This window comes from Ovis aries, chromosome 6 (assembly GCF_016772045.2).
Source record: "Ovis aries strain OAR_USU_Benz2616 breed Rambouillet chromosome 6, ARS-UI_Ramb_v3.0, whole genome shotgun sequence".
NCBI classification, from domain to species: Eukaryota; Metazoa; Chordata; class Mammalia; order Artiodactyla; family Bovidae; genus Ovis; species Ovis aries.
The window spans coordinates 30,686,320-30,698,894 of record NC_056059.1 but is presented as its reverse complement, the minus strand read 5'-3'; the positions used below and the strand labels follow the sequence as shown (position 1 = coordinate 30,698,894).

At 37.9% G+C, this 12,575-nt stretch overlaps 1 protein-coding gene across 10 annotated transcripts in view; it reads left to right on the top strand.

The window, feature by feature from the left end:
* PDLIM5 (PDZ and LIM domain 5) overlaps nucleotides 1–12,575 on the top strand; it is a 238,703-nt gene that overhangs the window by 118,489 nt on the left and 107,639 nt on the right. The window lies entirely within an intron of this gene.

Here is a 12,575-nt window from a genome sequence, read left to right as displayed (position 1 = left end):
TATGTTCAGTTCAGTTGCTCAGTAGTGTCCGACTCTTTGTGACCCCATAAACTGCAGCATGCCAGGCTTCCCTGTCCATCGCCAACTCTCAGAGCTTGCTCAAACTCATGTCTGTCAAGTTGCTGATACCATCCAACTATCTCATCCTCTGTTGTCCCTTTCTCCTCCTGCCTTCAATCTTTCCCATCATCAGGGTCTTTTCCAGTGAGTCAGTTCTTTGCATCAGGTGGCCAAATTATTGGAGTTTCAGCTTCAGCATCAGTCCTTGCAATGAATATTCAGAACTGATTTCCTTTAGGATTGACTGGTTGGATCTCTTTGCAGTCCAAGAGACTCTCAAGAGTCTTCTCTGACACCACATTTTAAAAGCATTAATTATTAGGTACTCAGTCATCTTTATAGTCCAACTCTCACATCCATACATGACTACTGGAAAAACCATAGCTATGACTAGATGGACCTTTGTTGGGAAAGTAATGTCTCTGCTTTTTAATATGCTGTCTAGGTTTGTCATAGCTTTTCTTCCAAGGAGCAAGTGTCTTTTAATTTCATGGCTGCAGTCACCATCTGCAGTGATTTTGGAGCCCCCCAATATAAAGTCTGTCACTGTTTCCATTGTTTCCCCATTTATTTGCCATCAATATATGTAGCTAAACCAAATTGAAAAGGAGGCATCATAGTTATTTCTGTAATCTTGCACGTGCATCACAGGGCACTCGTCAGACTGGCTGTCTCACTCATTCAGGGATACTGGTAGCACATCATCATCAGTAGGTGTAATGGGGGCTATGATGCCAGTCCTTTATTTTCTCAAGTACACCAGGAAGAAGAGATAGAAATGTAAGGTTCTTGATACATACCCACGAGAAGATATGTATCTTGGGATCTGCATGGCCCCTGACCCAGAAGCCAGCTGCCATTTTAATCAGAAACCCAGTTTAGTTTAGCACCCAGGTTAGTGATGTTTATTAAGGAACCTCCAGCTCTATCCTGCTGGGAAATGAAGTTTAGAGAATTCCTATGAGAAAAATAGTCCTCTTTCTCTGGAAAAATATGGAAGAACGGACTGAAGGCGCTTGTTTCTTTGTTTTTGCATGTTTATAAACCCTTAACTGGGAATCTTCTGAAGAACTTAAACTTTTTTTTAATGTGTGTATTGTTCAAGCTGTAAAATGCGTACTTTCTATAGATCAAGAATCAGATAGGTAGATAGATAGCTGTATATATATCATCTACCTCTGTGTATCTGTATGTTAACTAAATGTCTATATGTATATGTGTGGTTTACCATGAGTAACTTCTGTTTTTGTATGAATTAAAACAAAGATGGCATTCTGTAAATAACATGATTGAAAATAGAATAGTTTTTAGTTAGTAGAAAATTAATAGTTATTCATTGTTGGAAAGCATTTCTCTCTGTAGTTCTTCACCAAAGTTACTTTTGTGGCTTTCACTTTGATATTATTCCTAGAAGGCAGACTGTTGGAGTTGCATTTAAAGCATCTGGAAGCATCTTGGGTTCAAATCTTGGCTCTACCATTTTACAATTCTAAGTTATGGTCAAATTATTGAACTAAGTTGAGTTGCTTCTTCCTGTAATTAAAATGAGAACAATATTATTTTCTTAGAAAAAATAAATGAGGTAATTTATTTTAATGGGCAAAATGAAATTATTGGCATTTGGTATGTAGTCACTTAAGTGATATTTTCTTATTAATTTCTAGTTTGTTGTTTTCTCTTGAAACATACCCCAGTAGATAATTTGGCTTGGCTCTGACAGTATATTATCCAAAGGGAGTAATTTCCAGAAATCCAGGCTCGCATTTTCTGCACGAGGGGTAGGAAATGAATGCCTGTCACTGCTTACTTTGTGCCAGTCACTGCTAGGTGTGTTACATGCATGACCTCATTCCACCCTCAGAACAGTTTAATAGGGGAAGAATTACTGTCCTTGTGCTAACAAAGAAACTGTAGCTATTTAATTTTGTTGGTGGCACAGCCTTGCAAACTTTATTTAGTGTTTCACTTGTTTTTCAAAGTATTCCTCTATCAATGAAGAGCTTGATAAGAGAAAAGGCTGAGTATGAAAGATAGAAGGATCTCTCTGTCTCTTTAAGGCCCTAAGCTTTTCCTAAAAGGAAGAAAAAAAAAAATAGGTAGACAAACATCAGGGTATGAATTGTGCCTGCTTATGCTGCTGAACTCCAATACTTTGGCCACTTGATGTGAAGAACTGACTCATTGGAAAAGACCCTGATGCTAGGAAAGATTGAAGGTGGGAGGAGAAGGGGATGGCAGAGGATGAGATGGTTTGATGGCATCACTGATTTGATGGACATGAATTTGAGCAAGCTCTGAGAGTTGGTGATGGACAGGGAAGCCTGGCATGGTGCAGTCTATGGGGTTTCAAAGAGTCGGACACGACTGAGCTCCTGAACTGAACTGAATTGATGCTGCTTTTATTGCTGTTCTTCAGCATCTGACCCTATGTATTGCTAGATGTCTGTGAAAATCCATGTGTGCATATGATTTGTTATTGATTCCTTCTCTCTTAATGAATTTTAAGAGATTTTTAAGAGAATTCTTTCTCTAAATGGGCTTAATGAATTTTAAGCACATTTAAAAAAAATTTTTATTTTTACTTTATTTTGCTTTACAGTACTGTATTGGTTTTGCCATACATTGACATGAATCAGCCATGGGTGTACATGAGTTCCCAATCCTGAACCCCCCTCCCACCTCCCAACCCCATATCATCTCTCTGATCATCCCCGTGCACCAGCCCCAAGCATCCTGTATCCTGTATCGAACATAGACTGGCAATTCGTTTCTTACCTGATAGTATACATGTTTCAATGCCATTCTCCCAAATCATCCCACCCTCTCCCTCTCCCTCAGAGTCCAAAGGTCCGTTCTATACATCTGTGTTTCTTTTTCAAGTGCATTTGTTAAGCGTATTAATAATGTCATGAAAAAGTCAAGAATAAATGGAATAAATGTATAAATGGAATTCCTAATGTTTCCCAGGTGGGTTATTTGCTTTGAAAATCCTATCAGTTTCTTATTAGTAATGAACTACTTACTATTTTAATAAAAATTTGTTTTCTCTACTTGACTGGAGCTGGAAGAGAAGGTATATTGGATAAAACTAATTACCATTGTGCCATAAGGAAGATAGAAACCTAGTAGGTTTTGAGTGAATGAAACTCTGCTACAGATTGCTTGTTTATATATCAGTCCTGAAAGTATTATAATCATGTCTGATATGAAATAAAATACAGAATTTTGGTGAAAAATTGGAAAAGAAGGAAATTATACTCTTCAGCTTCTCTCACAGAAAGCATGGGGAACCTTTTTTTTTTCCTAAGAAAGAAAAAATAAACACTGTTACATTACTTACACAGTTGCATTTGTAATACATAGAAGCAGAAGGTGAGAGAGAGGTCTTTAATAGACTTTATCATGTATTAGCAAAGGAACTGAGGTGCGAAGTTAAAAATAATACTTAAAATGTCACCCTTAATCCAAGAATATTAAACCTGTCCCTTCTCCAAGCTTCAATATCAGTGCTCTGTGGTGTGAATTTTACTTGAATGGGTGGTTTGGAAGTTTGGATGGATCATTCAGGGGCAAGTAGTATGAAGGTTTGAAGTAGAGGAATTAAGAGGGATTGAAAGGTGGTGTCTTGCAGAAAGAATAATGAGAAGCTCACCTCTCATATCTTATGCCAGTCAGTGTCTGAACAGATTGTAATTCGAGGTTTTCCTTTATACAAAATGATTATGAGGTTTGGACTCCAAAAGAGCCACCATCATGTAGGATTATTTCCTAGAATGTTTGTTATAGTCAAAACCATGAAATAATCTAAACTAGGGGTTAGCGAACTATGGCCTGCAGTCTATCCCCCTGCCTGTTTTCATAAATGAAGCTTTATTGGAGCACAGTCATGCTCACTCACATTTTGTCTGAATCATCTTTCTTGCTATCATGGCAGAACAGAGTAGCTGAATCTGCATCCTGTGGCCCACAAAGTTTAAAATATTGACTATCTCGCCCTTTCCAGAAAAGTTTGCTGTTTTTTAACAATGGGGCATACAAAATAGCCTCCTTGTATTATATAAACCCTTTATTGAAATAGTATTTTTACTTGATAAAAATTTTATTTTTAATAAGAATGAATTATCCTGAACACTGAAATGCCTTTTATTGAAACTTGAACATACCTGTGATGTTATATAATCTCTTCAACTTTCTTGTTTATAGAAATTATTTTATAAACACTAGTTAGAAAAGTGCATTTTCCCCCTTAACTGATGCTGAAATTATTTGGAGTGTGGACATGAGACACAGTAAACAGATAAAACTTTCTTCCCTGATAAAAATGCTTTTGTGGAAATAAATATAGTGTTAAAAAATAAATTTTTTCCATCTAGAATCAAGTAGAATAATGGGAAATTTTGCATTTATCACTGTGTGAAACTCTTATTTATTGACTTATTATATGCCTCTTCCAGCTCAAAATTATTGAAGGCTGGGCAGATGAAAGGGTGATCTCAAGTGAAGGATATCAAGTAATATATAAAACTCTCACCCAAACTAGTTATTTAAACTGACCAGTATTCAGTTTGCAGCTCTAAAGATCTTAATAGCATTAAATTGGTGAACTTCAACCATAGAAAATAGAGCAGCACATCATGAGATGAAGAAATATTTGTCAATTTGCTGATTCCTGCTATGTGAGATGGATATATCAGAGGAAGGATATTGTAGATATTGGCATTAAACTTTTTAGTGATCCAAGTTCTTTAATGTTTATAGACTTTATTTCTGAAACTTAAGCAATACATTGTGTATAATTTAGTGTGGAGCTCCTAATAAGACCTCAATAAATGTAATGTTGACCGTGATCCTCTCATTGTTTGTATAATAGGAAATTATGTTGTCATTTTAAGTTCAGCCTAATGCTCCTTTCTCTCACAAGCCTTCTTGAAAATGCTGTAAGCGATCTGGTCAGGGAAGCTCAGTAGAAGTCCTTTCCTTCCCTTCCTTGCTCCCTCAGTCCCTCCCTGCCTCCTTTGTGGCTTGATTTAGAACTTGGTTGCTGAAAATTTCTTCTCAAGCCCCATCAACTCTTGTAACCACCTAAAAAGAATCTTTACAACAAAAGTCATTTCCTTACACAGAGAGGTAATTATTAATATCAAGTGGTAATTGCCTGTTGTGAATTTCTCAGTGCCCCTTGAGCCAAGCCTTAGCAGAGGAGGCCCCAGGTACTCAGAGGGCTTCTAGCAATTCCATTGCTTCTCTCTTTTCCTTCTTTCTCTACTAAGTCTGTTGGACTTTGGGTTATTATTTCTGTCTCTCTGTATTTAGTACTCATAGTAATAGAGAGGGGCTTCCCTGGTGGTTCAGATGGTAATAGAGAAAATGCAAAGAGAGAGAAAGGAACTGAGACTATGGGTATGATGATGAATACATGTGTATGTGCTGAGTATAATCTTTTATAAGCTGAAAGGTATTGTGTTAATAATACACTGCATGCATGCATGCCCAGTTGTGTCTGATTCTTTGCAACCTCATGGACTGTAGCTGGCCAGGCTCCACTGTCCATAAAATTTTCCAGACAAGAATAGCAGAGGGGGTTGCCATTTCCTCCTCCTGGGGGTCTTTGCAACCCAGGGATTGAACCTGTGTCTCCTCCATAGGCAGGTGGACTCTTTACCACCGAGCCGCCTGGGAAGCCCTCATATATAGCTACTGCTGTAAATACAGCACACTGATATATAGCTGTTTTGTGCTTTTGTTTGTAGAAAAAATAATCCTTACATCTTCTCAAATCATTGGGAAAAAAACCACTGATGCATTGCCATAAGTGATTTAAATGTTTAAGGTTTGAGTTCTAGGAAAGCCGACTAACTAGAAGTACAATTAAATGTGGGGAAATGGTTTAAAGAGACATCACTCTACACACTTGAGTGCTCACTTTTTTCCCCTCTGGAGTTGCTTTGTTATTGCAAATTGACAACTTTGCAATTAAAGTGATTAATGATGTGCCCTAGTGGTTATGGGTCCTGAGGTCAGTGAGCCCAAAGATGGCCATGCTGTGGGAAACTTAGCTAGAGCTCATCTCACGGAAGATGAACTGAAATTCCTTCTCTTTTCTGTATGATTGTTTATGAATTAAGTGTATTAGATATTGTTGAAGGCATCACCAAGACATAATAAGTAATGTGAGTAATCTTTATCAGTCCAGTTCTGTTGCGTAATTCCTTATTTTTAAACACTAATGTGAACATTCACTGGTGACTTTTATTAGCTAAAAAAGTTTTACTTTATACAGCAGTATGAGAAAATTCATTGAGTGTTCATCCAGTGAAGTTTTTCATGATCCCTTTGATTTAATCTTTATTAGATCTATCGATTATTTTGGGTATTATTTTTCCTATACATTATTTTAACCAGGGCATCAAAATTCTGATTTCAAATACAGCATTGTAACTTGGAACTCCTTTCAACCATTCAGCCAGAAGTTCTGAAACTGGTTGTAATGCTTCAGGGATTTTTATTTTGGATACTGCGCTTATAAAAATCAATCAGCTTTCAAAATAGATTGTTCTAACAACACTGTGGGCTTTGTTCTTTGGATTCCACGAGCTGAGCATAGTACAGGGCCAAGGCACTAGCCTCTCTCCCTGTCGTGGCTTACTGCCCTACAGAAGTGTCACACCAAGGGAAGAGAGAACAATAAGTGGATTGTTCGGTCCATGGCACCGAGCCATTTCCAGGATCTCTCCTGGTTTCAGACATACACACTGCACAAAAGTGACTTGTGACGATCACTGTGGTTGAACGGGAGAGCTATATATTACACCATTGCTTATTTCCCAGGATTTGAACAGAAAAGTGTAGGAACAATTATTAGCAATTATACATCAGTTTTTAAAACTTTGTCTTTACAAAACTGTTTGCTTATAAGTAATCTATAACATTTCTAAAGTAAAGGAGCAGATTCTCAGTATAATACTGTTCTTAAAAAAAAGGCAACTATAAAAATTTTAATTTGGGGAAGTAATTTCCTTATTCATTTTTTAGGATTTTCTCCTCAGGGAATATGGGAAATGTATATTTCAGTTTGGTGGAGGAAATGAGATTTTCCTCCTTAAACATTGATTAAATTATGCTCAGGAGTATTTGGTATCTTCAGTTCAGTTTAGTCGCTCAGTCATGTCTGACTCTGCAACCCCATGAATCGCAGCACGCCAGGCCTCCCTCTCCATCACCAACTCCCGGAGTTCACTCAGACTCACGTCCATCAAGGCCGTGATGCCATCCAGATATCTCATCCTCTGTCGTCCCCTTCTCCTCCTGCCCCCAATGCCTCCCAGCATCAGAGTCTTTTCCAATGAGTCAACTCTAAGCATGAGGTGGCCAAAGTACTGGAGTTCCAGCTTTAGCATCATTCCTTCCAAAGAAATCCCAGGGCTGATCTCCTTCAGAATGGACTGGTTGGATCTCCTTGTAGTCCAAGGGACTCTCAAGAGTCTTTTCCAACACCACAGTTCAAAAGCAGCAATTCTTCAGCGTTCAGCTTTCTTTATAGTCCAACTCTCACATCCATACGTGACTACTGGAAAAACCGCAGCTTTGACTAGACTGACCTTTGTTGGCAGAGTAATGTCTCTGCTTTTTAATATGCTGTCTAGGTTAGTCATCACTTTTCTTCCAAGGAGCAAGCATCTTTTAATTTCCTGGCTGCAGTCACAATCTGCAGTGATTTTGGAGCCCCAAAAATAAAGTCCCTCACTGTTTCCATTGTTTTCCCATTCATTTGCCATGAAGCGATGGGACTGGATGTCGTTATCTTAGTTTTCTGGATGTTGAGTTTTAAGCCAACTTTACCACTATCCTCTTTAACTTTGATCAAGAGGCTCTTTAGTTTTTCTTTGCTTTATGTCGTAAGGGAGGTGTTGTCTGCATATCTGAGGTTATTGATATTTCTCCCAGCAATCTTGATTCCACCTTGTGTTCATCCAGCCTGACATTTCCCATGATGTACCCTGATAACTCAGTTGGTAAAAAATCTGCCTGCAATGCAGGAGACCCCAGTTCTATTTCCTAGGTTGGGAAGATCCACTGGAGAGGGGATAGGCTACTCACTCCAGTATTCTTGGGCTTCCCTTGTGGCTCAGCTGGTAAAGAATCCACCTGCAATGTGGGAGACCTGGGCTCCATCCCTGGGTTGGGAAGATCCTCTGGAGAAGGAAAAGGCTACCCACTCCAGTATTCTGGCCTGGAGAATTCTATGGACTGTATAGTCCATGGGTTTGCAAAGAGTCAGACACGACTGAGTGACTTTCACTTTCACTTTCACTCTACATATAAGTTAAATAAGCAGGGTGACAATATACAGCCTTGATGGACTCCTTTTCCTATTTGGAACCAGTCTGTTGTTCCATGTCCAGTTCTAACTGTTGCTTCCTGACCTGCATACAAGTTTCTCAAGAGGCAGGTCAGGTGGTCTGGTATTCCCATCTCTTTCAGAATTTTCCACAGTTTATTGTGATCCACACAGTCAAAGGCTTTGGCATAGTCAATAAAGAAGTAGATGTTTTTCTGGAATTCTCTTGCTTTTTCCATGATCCAGCAGATGTTGGCAATTTGATCTTTGGTTCCTCTGCCTTTTCTAAATCCAGCTTCACATCTGGAAATTTTTGGTTCAGGTTCTGTTGAAGCCTGGCTTGGAGAATTTTGTGCATTTCTTTGCTAGCGTCTGAGATGAGTTCAATTGTACAGTAGTTTGAGCATTCTTTGGCATTGCCTTTCTTTGGGATTGGAATGAAAACTGACCTTTTCCATCCTGTGGCCACTACTGAGTTTTCCAAATTTGCTGGCATTTTGAGTGCAGCACTTTCATAGTATCATCTTTTAGGATTTGAAATAGCTCAACTGGACTTCCATCACCTCCACTAGCTTTGTTCATAGTGATACTTTCTAAGACCTCCTTGACTTCGTTTTCCAGGGTGTCTCGTTCTAGGTGAGTGATCCCACTATTGTGGTTATCCGGGTCATGAAGTTCTTTTTTGTACAGTTCTTCTGTGTATTCTTACAACCTCTTCTCAATATCTTCTGCTTCTGTTAGGTCTTTACCGTTTCTGTCCTTTATTGTGCCCATGTTTGCGTGAAATGTTCCCTTGGTAGCTCTAATTTTCTTGAAGAGATCTCTAGTCTTTCCCATTCTGTTGTTTTCTTCTATTTCTTTGCTTTGATCACTGAGGAAGGCTTTCTTATCTCTCTTTGCTATTCTTTGGAACTCTGCATTCAAGTGGGTGTTCCGTTTCTCATTTGCCTTTTGCTTCTCTTCTTTTCTCAGCTATTTGTAAGGCCTCCTCAGATGGCCATTTTTTCATTTTGCATTTCATTTTCTTGGGGAAGGTCTTGATCACTGCCTCCTATACAATATAGGGAATGAATATATTTATCCATAAGGTCATCTTCTTATTTTAGATTAGTTCCTTACGATAGATTCAAAGAAATTGATTTAATAAGTCAAGAGGCCTGAGATTTCTTCAAGTCTTTTTATAAATAAATGCCAAATTATTTTCCATAAGAGCTGTAATATTATGTCGTCCTTCCAACAAAGTACAGAGTATCCTCACAATCGTTATGTATTAATATGTTTAAAAATCTTGACACTATTGAAAATAAAAGATATTGTAACATTTTATTTCTCTATTTTGTTATAGTGAAGTTTGATTTTTTAAAAACTGGTGTTACGCTATTGATTAATTTTTCAGATTTCATTTGTCATGCTTTCAAAATTTCCCAAACCACAATAGTTTTAGTGTTGTAAGAGTGTGTAATCACACTTAAATGTAAGATTTATGTACTCTATTGATCTTTAAAAATGTAACTTATGTATGATTTTATATATGTATTCTGTGCATTAAAAATGCTTTTCCTAATATTTTTAATGTGGGCCAGTTGACTTGTTCTGTTTATTAAAAAAAATAATATACTAAAATGAAGGCCATTTTAACAGAAATATTCAAAAATTACATGGCTTAAACTGTGAGCTCCTGTAAATATTCAAACAGAGGTCAAACATATATCTGATTGGCATGGGATAGAGTAACTCTAAGGCTTCCTTAATAGATCAGTTGATAAAGAATCTGCCTGCAATCCAGTATTCTTGGGCTTCCCTTGTGGATCAGTTGGTAAAGAATCCACCTGCAATCCAGGAGACCTGGGTTTGATCCCTGGGTCGGGAAGATCCCCTGGAGAAGGGAAAGGCTACCTAATCCAGTTTTCTAGCCTGGAGAATTCCATGGACTATATAGTCCATGGGGTTGCAAAGAGTTGGACATGACTGAGCGACTTACATTTCACTTCAAGGAAGCTGCTAAGTTTTAATGATTCTATGATTCATTTGGTAATTATTTAAGTATTTAAACTAGCATAACTAATTTTTATTGCATGTAGTGTCAGCTCTTTCATTTGATTTTTAATTATAAGCCAGTCTTTTTTTTTCCACCTACAACATAATGCTTGTGATTTTCATGTGTAATGGACTCGATCCTGGAATTTTGAGGACAGGTTTTCCTCCTTTCTTTGACTGCTTTTCTTATTTCATGTCATTGTACTTGTGGGCCTTTATCAGAAGGTGAGCAGGCCAGATATTAAAGATTCAGTTTAAATTTTTGTGTGAATCCTGTATTTTAAGAAGTAGTTTTGTGGAACTTTCAATCCAGAAAATACGGGAAGACTCGTTATTCTTTAAGTTCTGAACAGATTAAGAGGTTGGACTCCACAAAGTTAGTGAAAACTAACCATCCTGGGGTTTTTGTTGTTGTTTCTAACGCTATTCAAGTAAGAACTAACACCCAGAAAAAACTAAGGGGTTTGTTTTCATAGACATGGGATATATACATTTTATTCTTCTTGGAAACCACTTTAATCTATTCAGGGTAAACATCATCTTTTGTTTATATTGTTTTTGTGTTACTAGAAGAGCTCCATATACCTTCAAGTGTCCAGATGAAAAAGGATTCTGTCCTCTCTGTTATGGCAAAATTTCAGTCATGTCTTGGGTGGTTTTAATAAGTAGATCCTTTGTGATTGCATCTTACTGTGAAATTTCAGTGAAAGAAAGATTCCGCTGTTCTGTTCTTGAGCTTGTTTCCTTTGCTTGTTATAATAACCCTATCAGCTAAGAGAGAAATTGTCCGATTGATAGCACACACGGAAAGTTGCGCAGTTGCAGAGTGTAATTCTACATACCAGAAACCGAATGTTAGCATCCATTGTTGTCTCTCGTTATGTTAGTCAGTTACTCAGTCCGTGCTTGCCCTGGCTAACCAAATTAGTTGTTATTGGAAAATTCAGTTGCTCCTAAAAATGTTGATCAGAGTTCATTACTAGGTTATGCCTGTAGAGACCAAATATCCTATGTTAGCTTCTCTGTAAGTAAAATGATCTCATGATTTGCAGCTTAAAATTTACCAGTTATTATTTACCTACTGTGGTTACATTTCTTGAATTCTGCACTTGCTGTCTTATCCTCAGGCTTGTGTGATATAAGAGGAGTTAGACTGCTTCTGACATTATTAAACCTAATGTATACCTTCAGTTCAGTTCAGTTCAGTCGCTCAGTCGTGTCCCTTAATGCTGGGAAAATAGCTTTAAGTCATTAGGAGCTCTCCAATCATTTACTGTCCTTGACTGCAGCCAGTGTATTGTAATACATAAGGATGGTTGGCTTTAGCTCCATTTTAGAAGTAATTTACTTTAACTCTGAAGTTCCTCCTGTGAAGAATGGGGATAATGATTGCTGCTGCTTTGGTTATTTGTCATGATTATAAGAGATAATTGCTCCGAGTCAATTATTGTTACTATTAGTCCATGCTAACCAAACTGACAGTAATAATACAAAAAAGTATAGATTAAAAATAATGAATTTGTATATGAGAATAGTTTTGTGCATGGATTTTTGTCCTCTTTTCATCTTCTTTCTATGCTCAGTGCTGATAACCTGTTATTAATACATGCCAGGCCGTGCTGATATAGAGACTCAAGTAGGCCATGATCATTGCCTTCACTGAAATTGTAGCCTAGTGGAAGAACTTACAGTTTGGTTTTAGCAGAACAGATCCATTAACCTGCACTTAAAATATAAATACAAAATTAATACTCAGTGAGCCAGTTCAACCAGAATTTATTTAGTATCTTCACACAAAGATCCACATGTTCTTTGGGCATATTCATGGATAATAAGAGAGAAGGCAGATACTGTTGGACAAAGAGATCAGTTATTTGTTTCAGGAACTACAGAAAGTCATGTTTATTTTATTTTACCCTTTTTGGTGAGGGATAGCCTGAATTTAAAGGTTTCAGTTCAGTTCAGTCGCTCAGTCGCGTCCGACTCTTTGCGACCCCATGAATCACAGCACGCCAGGCCTCCCTGTCCATCACCATCTCCCGGAGTTCACTCAGACTCACGTCCATCGAGGCCGTGATGCCATCCAGCTGTCTCATCCTCGGTCGTCCCCTTCTCCTCCTGCCCCCAATCCCTCCCAGCA